The sequence below is a fragment of the Oncorhynchus clarkii genome, chromosome 17, assembly GCF_045791955.1.
Source record: "Oncorhynchus clarkii lewisi isolate Uvic-CL-2024 chromosome 17, UVic_Ocla_1.0, whole genome shotgun sequence".
NCBI classification, from domain to species: domain Eukaryota; kingdom Metazoa; phylum Chordata; class Actinopteri; order Salmoniformes; family Salmonidae; genus Oncorhynchus; species Oncorhynchus clarkii.
Window position 1 is genome coordinate 10,137,556 of NC_092163.1, and position 14,068 is coordinate 10,151,623.

The following is a 14,068-nucleotide window of genomic DNA, read 5'->3' on the forward strand; positions in this document are numbered from 1 at the left end:
TATAATTAATCACATACACAAGAATATTTATATAAAAAAATAAAAAAATAGTGTGTACTATTTTAAAAGCTATTTTATGTATTTACAGCCGACATACAGCCAAGAATGATAAAGGATTCGTTATGGACATCTGACACATCGGGGGACTTGGATGCAATTCTCCCGTTCTGTACGAACGTTTTTTCAAACTCACCGCGAATCCCGGGAACCTCCAGCCCCTCACGACATATTCCAGACCCCAACAACAAACGCACAACTGTGGCCCAAGTACATTGCTCAGAATCCACCCCTCCCGAAAAGTACTGCTGGGCAGGGAACTTGCGGCTTCACGAGCCGGCGCTCCAAGGACACGGTATGAGACCATTATATGTTTTTGTTATTAGTTATACGTCTTTTTATTAGTTATACCTCTTATGATAGAATGTGTTAAAACAAGGACAAATAATGTTTTTTCAGACTGCCAGGAGACAGGCCCTGCAGAATCGGGAACGCTAGATTAAAAAAGCCTAGAGACCTCGGTATCCGCAATTCGTCAGAAGAGCCAGCGCCAAAAAAGCCGAGGTATTTTAAATATGTATTGTTAATATATAGTATTATACCTGCAATGTATTTGACATTTTATGTATCTAACATATTTGTATATTTAATAACGTATTTTTGTATGTATTATTTTCATTCAGACTCCTCCCGGCGAAAAACGGCACAGACGGACACATACATCTAGAGCTGGGGGATTCCGGCGCACCGAACATTCCCGATGAAACAACCGATAGACCTGTTTTTAATGACATTTCAGATGTTGACGACCAGCTAGCTATTCTGTGATGCGGCCAACCTTATCGACCCCGTCAATTCTACGGCATCAGTACCTGCAGTAGAACAAGAAAGGTTTTTCACAGTATTTTCCAGGGCTTTGAAATCGAGGAATGTTTTGCTATACAAACGACTGGAGGGTTTAATTGAGAGACAGTACAGAGACGATATGTTATTCTGGCATATAACAATTCCATGCATGTTAAACCGCAAACCGATTAAAAAACGCAAATACAGACGCGAAAATCATACATGTAACACCAATCATTCCAGAAATACCCAAAAACGCACATCCTTAATGATCCAAATGGCAGAACTACAGGAACAAGTTGAGACAGTTGAAAACCTCTTAGCACAGATACCGCCAGAACTCCTAGAAGTTATTAAACGTATGAACGAGTCAGGGACGCCCGATGAAAACATGTTATCACAGATTCCCGAAGCCCTCATAACCTTAATTAATCGGATGAACGAGAGTCAGACATTTTCGGCCCCTGCCACCCCAACAGCGATAGACCAACCAGTAACGCCCAGGTCCGTAGAGTCTGAAACGCCACATGATGTTTTTGGGGAATTGGAAAATTGTCTAATAAATCTGTCGGGAGATGGTATTGATGGACGTGTCCGGGTTGTGTACCGGAATAAATTCAACAATACAGAGATTCGACAGTTTTTCAATTTTCTATGGGTGAATCAGAATCTTGACTATGCTGTGTTTTACGTAATGATAATGGACACTCTGAACGATCTGTTAGAGACGGCAAGAGATTATGGCGAACCACGGGATGTTTTACAGTTGGAAATTTGTGGAGATAGCCTGCATAACACAGTATCTCTTATTTTACCCAATGGCGAAGCAGATCTTGAACAATTTACTGCGCTGCTAGACCGCCTTGTTCAGTCAAATTTAGCCGTCATAGCCGATCGGACCCTCGAGCTTGTAGTGCAAATAATACGTCAACCCCAGGGTGGTGGGGGGCAGAGAAGGAAACTTGATAGCCTAATGCAGTCCGAAATCATAAGCAATAAAAGGGCCTACCTCATAAATGTTCACAATCCCGATAATAAGCTATGTTTTGCAATAGGCCTAGCGCATTTACTTAACCCTGGATGTACGGATCTGACGGCATTGCAAAAGGCTAGAGAGATCCAAACGGGTGTGGGTCTCGGTATACAGGATGCTGTGGCTTTCTCGGACATAGTCAAATTTGAAAACTTTCTGAATATCAAGATTGTGGTTTTGTACCACAGTAGAGCTAATGCAGCTCTCTTGAAGTTCCAAAACACCCCCCAACCGCATCCTCAGATTCTGTACTTTTATGTGCAAAACGAACATTACTACGCCGTTACCAACATCACTGCATTTTTAGGCGCACCATATGTGTGTCCATCCTGCCATACCGGCTACACCCGAAAGGGGGGGCACTCGTGCTGTTATAACTGTTCAGTATGTCAAGATGCAGAGTGCCCAATGCAACCCTTAAACTTGACACCCTGTGAGGATTGCCACCGCACATGTCGTTCGACCTACTGTTACGATAAACACAAAATTGAAACATGGCACCCTAAGGCATGTAAATCTGTAAGCATTTGTGCCATTAACAAGAAATGCCCAAAATGTCATTGCAATTACAACCTTAAACTAGATAGCCCTAAACCGCATGTGTGTGGAATCATACATTGTCCAATCTGTAAAGGGCCTTTGAAAAGCAGAGACGCTGAAGTGGTTCAAGAAGTGCCACACGAGTGTTATATTCAGCCCTTGGCTGAAGATGAACATTCAGAGAAATATGTGTTCTATGATTTTGAGACAAATCAGCAATCGGGGGATCATTTGCCTATTTTTGTATCTACCACGACCTTCAAGGGGGAAAAGTGGTCTGCAGAAGGATCCAATTGTGCACTACTCTTTCTAAAACATTTTAGAAAGCCCCAGTACAGAAACTTCACGTTTATAGCCCACAATACTAGAGCCTACGATTCTTACCTGCTTCTGAATCCATTGATACAGCAAGGCGTGGCACCCAGGGTCATAGCTCAAGGTAGTAAAATCTTGTGTTTTGTAGACCCAGCCTTCAACCAGAGATACATTGACAGTTTAAGCTTCTTACCCATGCGATTGGCTCAAATGCGAGAGGCCTTGGGTTTTGAAAACTCTGTGAAAGGCTGGTTCCCCCACTTCTTCACATCTGAGGAGAATCTACATTATGTCGGATCATATCCCAGCCCAGAAATGTACGGGTGTGATCAAATGTCTCCCAAAGAGCGTGAGAGATTCATGACGTGGTACGAGACAGTAAGACATGGCACCTTTGATTTGCATAAAGAGATGGAATCATACTGTGACAATGATGTGGTTATACTTCGTGAAGGATGCCTCAGATTCAGAGAAGAGGTAATCAAAGATGCAGGCATTGACCCCTGGAGTTGTACAACTATTGCATCGGCATGAATGAAAACCTACCGTACACACTTTCTGCCTACAGCCTCTATAGCTATCCCCTCGCCTGACAACTACCGACGACAATTCAAGTCATACTCTAGTGGGTCCACTCAATGGTTGGAGTATATGGCCCAGGATAAAGACATTTTTATTCAACATGCTTTGAATCGAGGGGAGAAGGCATTTGGCTCTTACCATGTAGATGGCTACACCCAGATTGACGGGGTTGAGACCGTGTATGAGTACAACGGTTGTTTCTTCCATGGTTGCTTTGTGCCCCAGACCATGTGTGTACTAACACAAAATACTTTTGGGGAAATGTACCAAGAGTTTCAAGACAAATTGGATTCTTTACAGGCTACTTACGGTCTAAAAGTGGTGGTTTTGTGGGAGCACGAATGGACCGCCCTCAAAAAGTCTGATCCTCATGTTCAAGCCTTCCTTTCCAGCTATGACACCCCAGAACCCCTGGAACCCCGACAGGCCTTGTATGGCGGCCGTACCAATGCTTTGACATTGCGGTATGTAGCGCAACCCGACGAGACAATAGGCTATGTAGATTTGACATCCCTTTATCCTCATGTAATGAGTTCCTCATGCTATCCTATAGGGCATCCGGAAATTATTCATTGTGATTTTGACTTACCTCAAAACTATTTTGGTCTGATCAAAGCAACAGTCTACCCTCCTAGGGGTTTGTTTATACCAGTGTTGCCTTACAGGGGCCCTCAAGGAAAACTTTTCTTTCCCCTTTGTCGCACCTGCAGTGAAAACAAACAACAAACCCCATGTGATCACTCCGATCAAGAAAGGGCCCTGACAGGGGTGTGGGTCACAGTTGAATTCTCTAAGGCTTTAGAGATGGGGTATCGTGTGGCCAAAATCTTTGAAGTATGGAACTATTCCAAGAAATCAGACACTCTTTTTAAAGAGTACATCAAGACCTTCTTGAGATGCAAGCAAATGGCTTCAGGCTATCCTGCATCGGTCACAGATCAAGAGAGCAAAGACAGGTACATTCAAGACTATCACGACAAAGAAGGCATCCTTCTTGACCCTGACAGAATAGAAATCAACAAAACCAAACGAAATGTGTCGAAATTGTACTTAAATTCGCTTTGGGGCAAATTAGCGCAGAGGTGAAATATGCTAACAACATCGATTATTAAAGACCCCGAAGAATTTTTGGAATTTGTTTTTTCGGACCAATACGAAATTTCACATTTTTCATTCTTGAGTCAAGACATTGCCTTGGTGCATTGGCGACGTAACAAGAAGTGGGTTCTACCCCCGGGTAATGTAAATGTGTTTCTTGCAGCATTTACCATGGCCTATGGCCGACTTGAACTGTACAAGCTCATGGAGCAGCTTCAGAGGAGGGTTCTTTACCACAACACAGACTCTGTGGTCTATGTAAGCAAACCGGGGGATTGGAGCCCCCCACTCAGCAACTATCTGGGTGGCTTAACGAGTGAACTCGCAGAGGGTGACCATATCACAGAATGGTCCTCCTGTGGTCCCAAAAGCTATGCTTTTAGGACTCAAAAGAATCATGTGGTGTTGAAAGCCAAAGGCGTGACTCAAAACTATGAAAATGCCCAGCGTGTAAACTTGGAATCAATCACACGCTTGGTCGAGGGGTTCCTAAATGACAGGAATAGTGACTTGGAGATTTTGAGCTCCTACAAACAGATTGTTAGGGATAAAAAGGGCTTCCATCTGAGGAATGCCCCACTCACTAAAATATTCAGGGTTGTCTATGACAAGAGACTGCTTTTGCCTGACTGGACCACATTGTCCCTTTGGCTACTGACTTATGCTACAAGCAACAGGGTGTCTTAAAGATTAAGATATAATGACTGCTGTAGAAGGTTTTGACCCCCGGTTACAACTACCATTTTTGGCCTTAATCGCAGGGCCTTCGAATAGTGGTAAAACTTGTTTTGTAAAAAGTATTTTAGAGAATTCTGAACATGTGTTATCTCAAAAGCCTGATAATGTTGTGTGGTGTTATTCTTGTTATCAACCTCTGTATGATGAATTGTTGAAGAAAATAAAAATCAAGTTTGTTGAAGTAATACCTGAATCCCTGTCTGATGAACTTTTACCTCCTCATAAAAACAATCTGCTGGTTTTGGACGATATGCTATTTGCAGGTAGCGAACATCCTGAAATTGCCCGAGCGTTTACCCAATATACTCATCATAGAAACCTGAATGTCTTTCACCAAGGTAAAAATAGCCGCACCATCAGTTTGAACGCCAATTACATGGTTTTGTTCAAAAATCCTATAGACAAACTACAAATTAACACTCTAGCTCAGCAGATGTACCTGGGAAGGAAATCCTACTTTACGGAGAGCTACGAGGACGCTACCAAAGCGCCATTTTCTTATTTAATCGTGGATTTAAAAGCAAATACTCCAGAACACCTGAGGCTACGAACAGGTCTGTTCCCGTGGGAGTGGCAGGCTGCGTACATTCCTAAAAAGTACCCGCTATGTCTCTGCGTTTAAAAATAAACCTGCCCCTCTTGAGAAGCCTAGTTGGGGATACATCTAATGAACGGAAGGCCATCTTGGGTCACTGTTCTTCAGATCTCATATTATCCCTATGTGAGATTGCTTTGAATCTTCTCAAAGGACGCATTCCACTCACCCTGACACAATTTAAAAAATTAAAGAGACAAAAGACCGCGATCAAGCTCTTTGCCAATAAAAGGGTCAGTCTTCAAAAGAAACGACATAGCATACAACAGTCTGGCGGTTTTATTCTACCTTTACTAAGTATAGCCGTGCCCTTCATCACCAGCCTTATTGCAGCCAGACGTGGGGGTTGAACACATAGGGTGATGGCCAATAAAATGTATCTGGTGCCACAACAAGAGTTGGATAGACTTAAAAAACAAGTGCAGGGTCCCGAAAATATCAGACAAACAGCGGAAAATGATTTGGATACGGCCATGAAGGATATTTTGAATCAAAAAGGATTGAACCCCTATGTCCAAAAATACACAAACCTCTTGCATAGGTATTTGGCCTTGGTGAAACAAGGGGAGAGAGAGACAGGCCATTTAACTATTTCCCTACAGGACCCTTTAAAAGATGACGAGCATAGCGAGAGCCAAGCCCCTGTAATGCCTGTACCTGTGAGCTTACCGTCTGAAGATCAAATGCCTGTTGAAGATAAAGTTATGCATGACTTGTTAACCCATGTTCCGGCACGTAACAGGAAAAATGTTAGCTACATTATGAACAAGATAAAAGACTAAAATGGGGCAGCTACTTGGAACGACAAAGGAGAGTTTATCCTTCAGGGTTCTGTTGTCAAGGGTTCACATATGCTTGACTTGCTTAAAAGTACCACATCTGCCCACAAGGTTGCTGATGACAGAAGACCTCCAGGGTGGCTTCATTTTCTTAAGGCCCTGGCCATCCTCAACATTCCCCTCTAGGGTGTACCCAACTATAAGCTTCGTCAACAGATTCACTCTTTAAAACACAAACCTTCAACGAGATACAGCACCCCTAAAGACGCCCCAAAACCCTCGCATCCTTATGAAATGAATGACGATAACCCATTTACCCCCCTGAACGCCTCCGGACCTTTCCCTAATCCCGATCTCTCTGGGTGGTTAGACTTTTGAATGACTTTTGAATGACTATGATTAAATTCAATACATTTTATTTGAAAAAATAAGCAATTTAACATTTGTGGCATTCTTGAAACATTTGGCGTGAGCATACGTCTTGATTACACGTTCTTAAAGGATACACATTTGAACACTTTTGATATTTTCTAACAAAACAAGCTACAACGTTATCATTACTTCTTAAATCATCCTTATAAAGAGACATAACATCTTCAAAAGAAACTCCCCGGGCTCTTTGGCATAGGTAGAATACACAGTGTTGACCGCATGTAGTGGAAAGGTTATCTTGCACTTGTTTGGTGTTGTAGTATAGCTTTGAGTAGTTTTTGGTCAGAAATTATTTAATAGATGTGGGGAAATGTGAAAAACCGGGGGGAAAGCCATAGGAATCAAAAAAAGTTGAGATTTTTCTTCCTCCTTTCTCTTCTAATGTCACAGCTATCCAATGTTCACCCGGCATGTGTTTAGGATGGGTATTGACAATAAACATGGCAGGCCGCACCATCCATTTCTCCATAGGTAATTCATCACAAGCCAACACTCCGCAAAATTGTTTTCCAATCAGTCGGTTCATGAGCCCTTCCAACTCTTGAGCATTCATGTCTTTGCTCAACGATCCTTAATAATAATCTACTAAAACCTGTCTTCGGCTATTCACCTCCAAGATTGAATCAGAGCAGGCATAAACAATCATGCTAACGGTACAGGCTAAAGGTGTACGGAAACGCATTTCCAGCCTGAGGTTACCTTGGGACACCACAGACAGATTTCCTGAGGTGTCATTATCAGGGGATAAATTGAAAGCATACATTGTGTAACCCTCTGCAAAATCATTTTCTGTCAATAGGTAAAGAGAGATCTTTTAGATGCCTCCCGGTAGCTAGGAATAGATTGTAAAATTCTCGCACAGATATGTTGTTATTAAATTGCGGTTAAATTGCGGTTAAATTGCGGTTGGAAAGCCTTAGCAGGGACCTGACGTCCATCCTGACACAGAGCTACATACTCTGCATTGAAGTGTTGAAAATTAAATGGGTTTTTATTTAAGCTGCCCGTATTGGAGGCGTGATCAACCAAACCTATAACCACGTATCGCGGTAAAGGGCCTAGAAATAGGTTTTCTTGACTGCAGATTCTGCTGCCCACAGGTATGCTAAAGGTTTTCATGGTAATTCTTTGGAGAGGGTAAAGGGCATTTCCTTTCATCAGAGCCTGTGAGTGACCCAGACGAACTGCCGGAGATACAGACACTTTTTTAATAAAAAGCGTGGCCCCCAACACTTTTAAGCTAAAGTCCCCGTCCGTTGCAGACATTAGGCAAAACTCATCCTTGGCCCTGGTTAATTTTAGTCTTAAATCAACCGCATTTAAGAGTAAACGTTCTTGAAAGAAAATGTCAGAGTGTATAGGGCCTAGCAGATGAAACTCTCGAGATTCTGCACAGTAGCGAGCCCGTGCCTCCAGTCCTTTATTTGCACCGGTGGATGGGTCTGTCGATTCCATAGAGACTCCTGCAGTATCCTTGCTAAACAGCCCTGCGCTGAATTGGGTCTTGAGAGTGTCTTCAGAGTAGTTGAGTAAGCATTCCATGATGGCCCTGTATGGGTATGTGGCACTGCTTGGGCTGATTAGACGTTCACCCAAAGTCACATCCACTTGGGAGAAGATGGTGGCCACGGGGTAATTAATGAGACTCACTTTGGCATCGTTTGCAAAATCAGTACCATCTCTTTTGGTCACTTTTAGACGCAAATGAAGGTGTTGTTGAGGTCCAGATAGTTGTCACCGTGGCCTGGTATGAAAAACTCTATGGGCCCGTTGTCTGTAATGGCAGAGAGTGGGGCTATCTCCACATAACTGGACCTCTCTATTTGAATGTTGGGTTAAGGGAGCTGTGAAAAGATCAAGCTCTGTCTTTATAGCTTCAGAGGACATGCGGTGTAAAAGAGCCATGGTGCTTGTTCTTTTAGAAAATACTTCCGAGTATTCTTTTTACCGTTTTTGTTCCAGACCTCACTTTACCCCGTCTTTGACTAACTGAGTTTCTTTTAACCGTTAACCTCCGTTTTTTAGCCGCAGGCCTGCGCCTTATACCCGGAGGTCTCTTTTTTGGTCTTCGAGACAACATCATCAGCCCCGAGCCTTCTTGACTCTCGACATCTGGTGACGCCCTTCTGGTCATAGCATTGGCTACAACCTCACTTACTATATTTTTTGCTGCTGATTTTAAATGTGGTTTGGCTATGCTGAGGCCTCTCTTCATAAATGGTAAAACCATCCTAAAGAGGTTACGAAATATACCTCCTATCCCCGAACCATACATGGTGGGGGAACCATAATAGCCGGGTAACCCATTACCCACTTGATCAACATAGTATGAGACATACCAGTTAGGGTCGAGATGTCGGTGTTCCATAATTTTAATTTAGATGTCTTATGTATATAAAATATATAATACTAATGTTATATATGTAGAGAGGTTTTGGTGGGTCTAAAGTGGATTTTTACAATCGTTTTACCATAAGTAAATTCAATGTTTTCGTTCTGATCCGTTTTAAGCCCAACAAGAATGTTTTCAATATATTTCTTGCTTACAGGTACGTAGTGTGGCTTGTCGTAGGTGACAGTGACTATGTCCCCATCCTTTCCGTCTATATGTACCGTTCTCAGGAGTGGCACACAGCTGTCTCCGACCCTTTGATAGGATATGATGTCGGTATACACAAATATGTTGTAAAATCCTGCATGTATATCCGCGGGGAATGGGAATAATTTATCTTTCACATACGTCCATTTATTGGGACCCATCCCCAACATGTATGCTAAATTACCGCCGGTCTTTATCCCCCCGGAAGCATCTCCTGAGATTTGTACCCGTTTATGTATGGGGTTGTACATGAGGAATATTTCCATACTGTTCTGCGATAGGCGTTCATTCAACTCGGAGACGATCCTGTCGACGGTTCTATAGAACCCTTTTTTAACCTTAATAAGTTTCGCAGGTTCCGATAACTTTTTGCAATAAAAATCACGGTCCTTATCTTTGATATTATACCAGCTATGGGGGTATGTAATCTCGCTGAGACCTACTTCCCAGGCCTCTGATAACTCTATAGGCTTTGGAAAATTGGTTGTATAATTCGAACTCTGATTATTACGATATATATGTGCGGACGCATTACTGGGGAGAGTCAGGTAGAAGCCGCTGTGTTCCATGATGCACTCCGGTGTACACACGAATGAGGATGTATTTTATCATGCCTGTGGGTTTAAATTAACCCCCGATGCCTCCACCACATCCTGCTCTAATACCCAACTGTTGAACTTTTGGGGCCAGTTTTTCCAGCGGACCAGCACCCATTTTTGACCCTTTTCTCTCTTTTGATCTAGAATCTCCTCCACGTGAAACACTTTGTCTTTACCCACCTGTACCTTCTGTAATTCCTTCTCATAAAAAGATCCCTCTATAAGTTCCCCGTCATAATCTTTTAATATGTAGACCGGGGGTATGCGCGGCAGACATTCTGTAACCGTGAATAGCTCATCACTGTATCCTTGCTCATATCTTTTTTCGAAAACACCCCTCAACTTGGATATACGAACCAAGTCCCCCACAATGAATTTAAAATGTATTTTTTTCTTACGGCGAAGGGGGAGCAAACCATACAGATTTTTAAAGACTTGAAAAGAGTTTTCAGAAGAGACCTCGGAGGGTTTCATCCTTATACTCTTATGATAACTATTGTTATAACCAATTACTAAATCTTGAACTATATCGATATATCTATGCGTGTTGTGAGGTGTAAAATAGCGCCACATCCGCTCCTTCAGAGTTCTGTTAAAGCGTTCAACAACTGAAGCTTTCAAATCCGAGCCTGTAGCAAAATGTATTCTATTGTGCTTCCTCATGAGTTTCTGAAAAGTATTATTAAAAAATTATTTTCCGCCATCAGTCTGCACTTTCTTGGGGGCGCCTCCTTCCTTCAAGATAGAGTCAAAGGCCCGGGTCACCTCTGCACCACTCTTATTTTTTAAGACCCGGACAAGATATATTTTAGAGAAAATATCTATAACCGTTAGCATGTAGCGATTTCCATAATTTTTATCTGCAAGGGCCTGCATGTCACATAGATCAGCCTGAAATTGGGACAAAAAACTCTATTTCTTGGAAAATGTTTTCTTACGGGTTTATGTAGAGTGTGCGCATCCTGCTCTGATAGCCACTCATTCACTTTAGCATTGCTTAACCGGCTACCTGTTTCAGAATTCGTTGCAGGATACATGTCCCCGCAAGGCCCATAGACTCCAGGGCTCTGACCAGCAATGGTATAAACCTGCAGGACCAAAGTCTTTTCACCAGCGCCTCAAAATTGTTGAAGAAGTAGTATCTTGGGGGGTCGTATAGGCATGGATGCCTGCGCTGGCTGGGGTGATTAATCTCACAACCGATGCATTTTTCTCGCATATATTCTCCAATCACCACGTCTAAAAGCGTGGCTACAGAGGCCTTGATGGTGTCCACAAAAATAGTACTGACCACCCCATCAAACACGTCCTCAGGCTGTGTACATGTAGGGGGTGTCGCGGGTCTTGCCAGGGGGGAGTAGAATGTAGGGCTGCGCGGTATACAGTCCTTAGGGTCAGGCCCCCATGACGTTTCGGAGTTCTGGTATGCGGTAGGAATATCCATGGTTAATGCGTAAGTGAAGAACTGTAGGTTTTAAGGACCCTCCTTTTATTGTTGAACCAGCCCTCGGGGTATCTGGGCGTGGTTAACTTAGTTTTCTTCGGGGGGTGACCCTTCTGACGATGTAGCTCCTTGGGGCTCCTTTGAGTCGTAATCCTCTGGATTCGTTTATATTATGCACTTCTTTAGCCGAACAATGCTCTGGCGCTGTTGGCTCTGTACAAACAGAGCGTCCAACAACTCCAACATTTTCAATTCCATTAAAGTCCAACTTTTAAATAATAATAAGCAGCCTAATATCACCGACCAAACCGCCATCCCGGATGTTTTGGTTGCGGATTTCCTCGGTGCTGATATAGAACTCCACGCAGCCACAGGGAAATCCATTCTTTCTCTGTATTGTCACCCGGTGAAATACTCTTCCTGAGGAGTCAGGGGTACCTTCCCAACGGGTCTCGTAGCCTGTGAACAAGCTGTACCCCTTGGTGATACGTCTCAGTTCGGGACACAAATCCTGGCGAAAAACCGTCCAGTCTTCAACCCCATAGGCCACTCCTAATGTCTGGTCGGTATATTCTTCTCCTTCGGCTACCGTATAGAGTTTGACTCTACAGGCCAAGTAATCAAACAGATACCCCCATTGCTGTCCATTAGACATCAGCACTTCATCTTTTAGCGCAGTTGCGGGCGGTATCTGGGTTCTATACACACTTAGAAACCGTTTTTTTTGGAGCATCGTATATTGCGGCAGTATACTTTTCCCTTTCTCTATGTTTCAGCCGCGGTCCTGCTTCCGTTGTTACAGTCATCACAGCTTTGCCACTGATCGCAAAATCCATGTTTAAAAATAGTGTTTACTGTTCTGGGTTCGCACGCCTTGTTCTGGACATTTATAATGCATATGCCACAGCTAATACCCCAGGACATTCCTGCTTCATCAGATAACAACCATAAGGGCAATAAAACTGGGGGTGGGGGACATACACGTTCCAAAAGTTCAAACACTCAACCCCCCCAGTTCAACCAGGCCCCTAGACATCAATCACCATGACCACTTCAAAGGATGCACTATAGATATAAAATAACACACACCCTCTAACACATGACCACAAGAACAGGATGGACGGGCCGGAGGCCCATATTTGGACATGCACACATCATCATGACGCAGGGTCATAAATCAATTACTTTGACGCGTGCTGTCTACTTTAATCTCTCTCATCTACTCCACAATCAGCAAACCCAGAGACACCTGAGTCAATGGCAACCAATCACAAGATACATACACACACTGGCGACCAATCACAAGAGACATATTTTAACTATATGCGCTGACCTCTATTTTTTTTTCTCTCTCCAAAGCCATCACCTACATAGAGATGAACCTGGAGTAGAGTCCCCTAAGCAAGCTGGTCCTGGGGCTCTGTTCACAAACACAAACACAACCCACAGAGACCCAGGACAGCAAGACAATTAGACCCAACCAAATCATGAGAAAACAAAAAGATAATTACTTGACACATTGAAAGAATTAACAACAAAAAAACAGAGCAAACTAGAATGCTATTTGGCCCTACACAGAGAGTACACAGTGGCAGAATACCTGACCACTGTGACTGACCCAAACTTAAGGAAAGCTTTGACTATGTACAGACTCGTGAGCATAGCCTTGCTATTGAGAAAGGCCGCCGTAGGCAGACCTGGCTCTCAAGAGAAGACAGGCTATGTGCTCACTGCCCACAAAATGAGGTGGAAACTGAGCTGCACTTCCTAACCTCCTGCCCAATTTATGACCATATTAGAGAGACATATTTCCCTCAGATTACACAGATCCACAAACAAATCCCATTTTTATTTATTTGGTGAAAAACCACAGTGTGTAATCACACAGCAGTTTCCACAAGAAATGGGCAACCAGTGAAAAACAAACGTCATTGTAAATATTTATTTTCTCTTATTTACTTTAACTATTTGCACATTGTTACAAAACTCTATATAGACATAATATGACATAATGACATAATATGAAATATATTTATTATCTTGGAACTTGTGTGAGTGTAATATTTACTGTTCACTTTTTATTGTTTATTTCACTTTTGTTTATTCATGAAAAAGAGAGAGGAGAGATAAAGAGAGAGGAGAGAGAAAGAGAGAGAGAGAGAGAGAGAGAGAGAGAGAGAGAGAGAGAGAGAGAGAGAGAGAGGAGAGAGAAGAGAGAGAGAGAGAGAGAGAGAGAGAGAGAGAGAGAGAGAGAGAGAGAGAGAGAGAGAGAGAGAGAGAGAGGAGAGGAGAGAGAGAGAGAGAGAGAGGAGAGAGAGAGAAAGAGAGAGCAGGAGAAAGAGAGAGAGAGAGAGAGAGAGAGAGAGAGAGAGAGAGAGAGAGAGAGAGAGAGAGAGAGAGAAAGAGAGAGAGAAAGGGAGAAAGAGAAGTAGTGAGATGTGTCCAATGCCTGACCAGATATAGTTGATTCT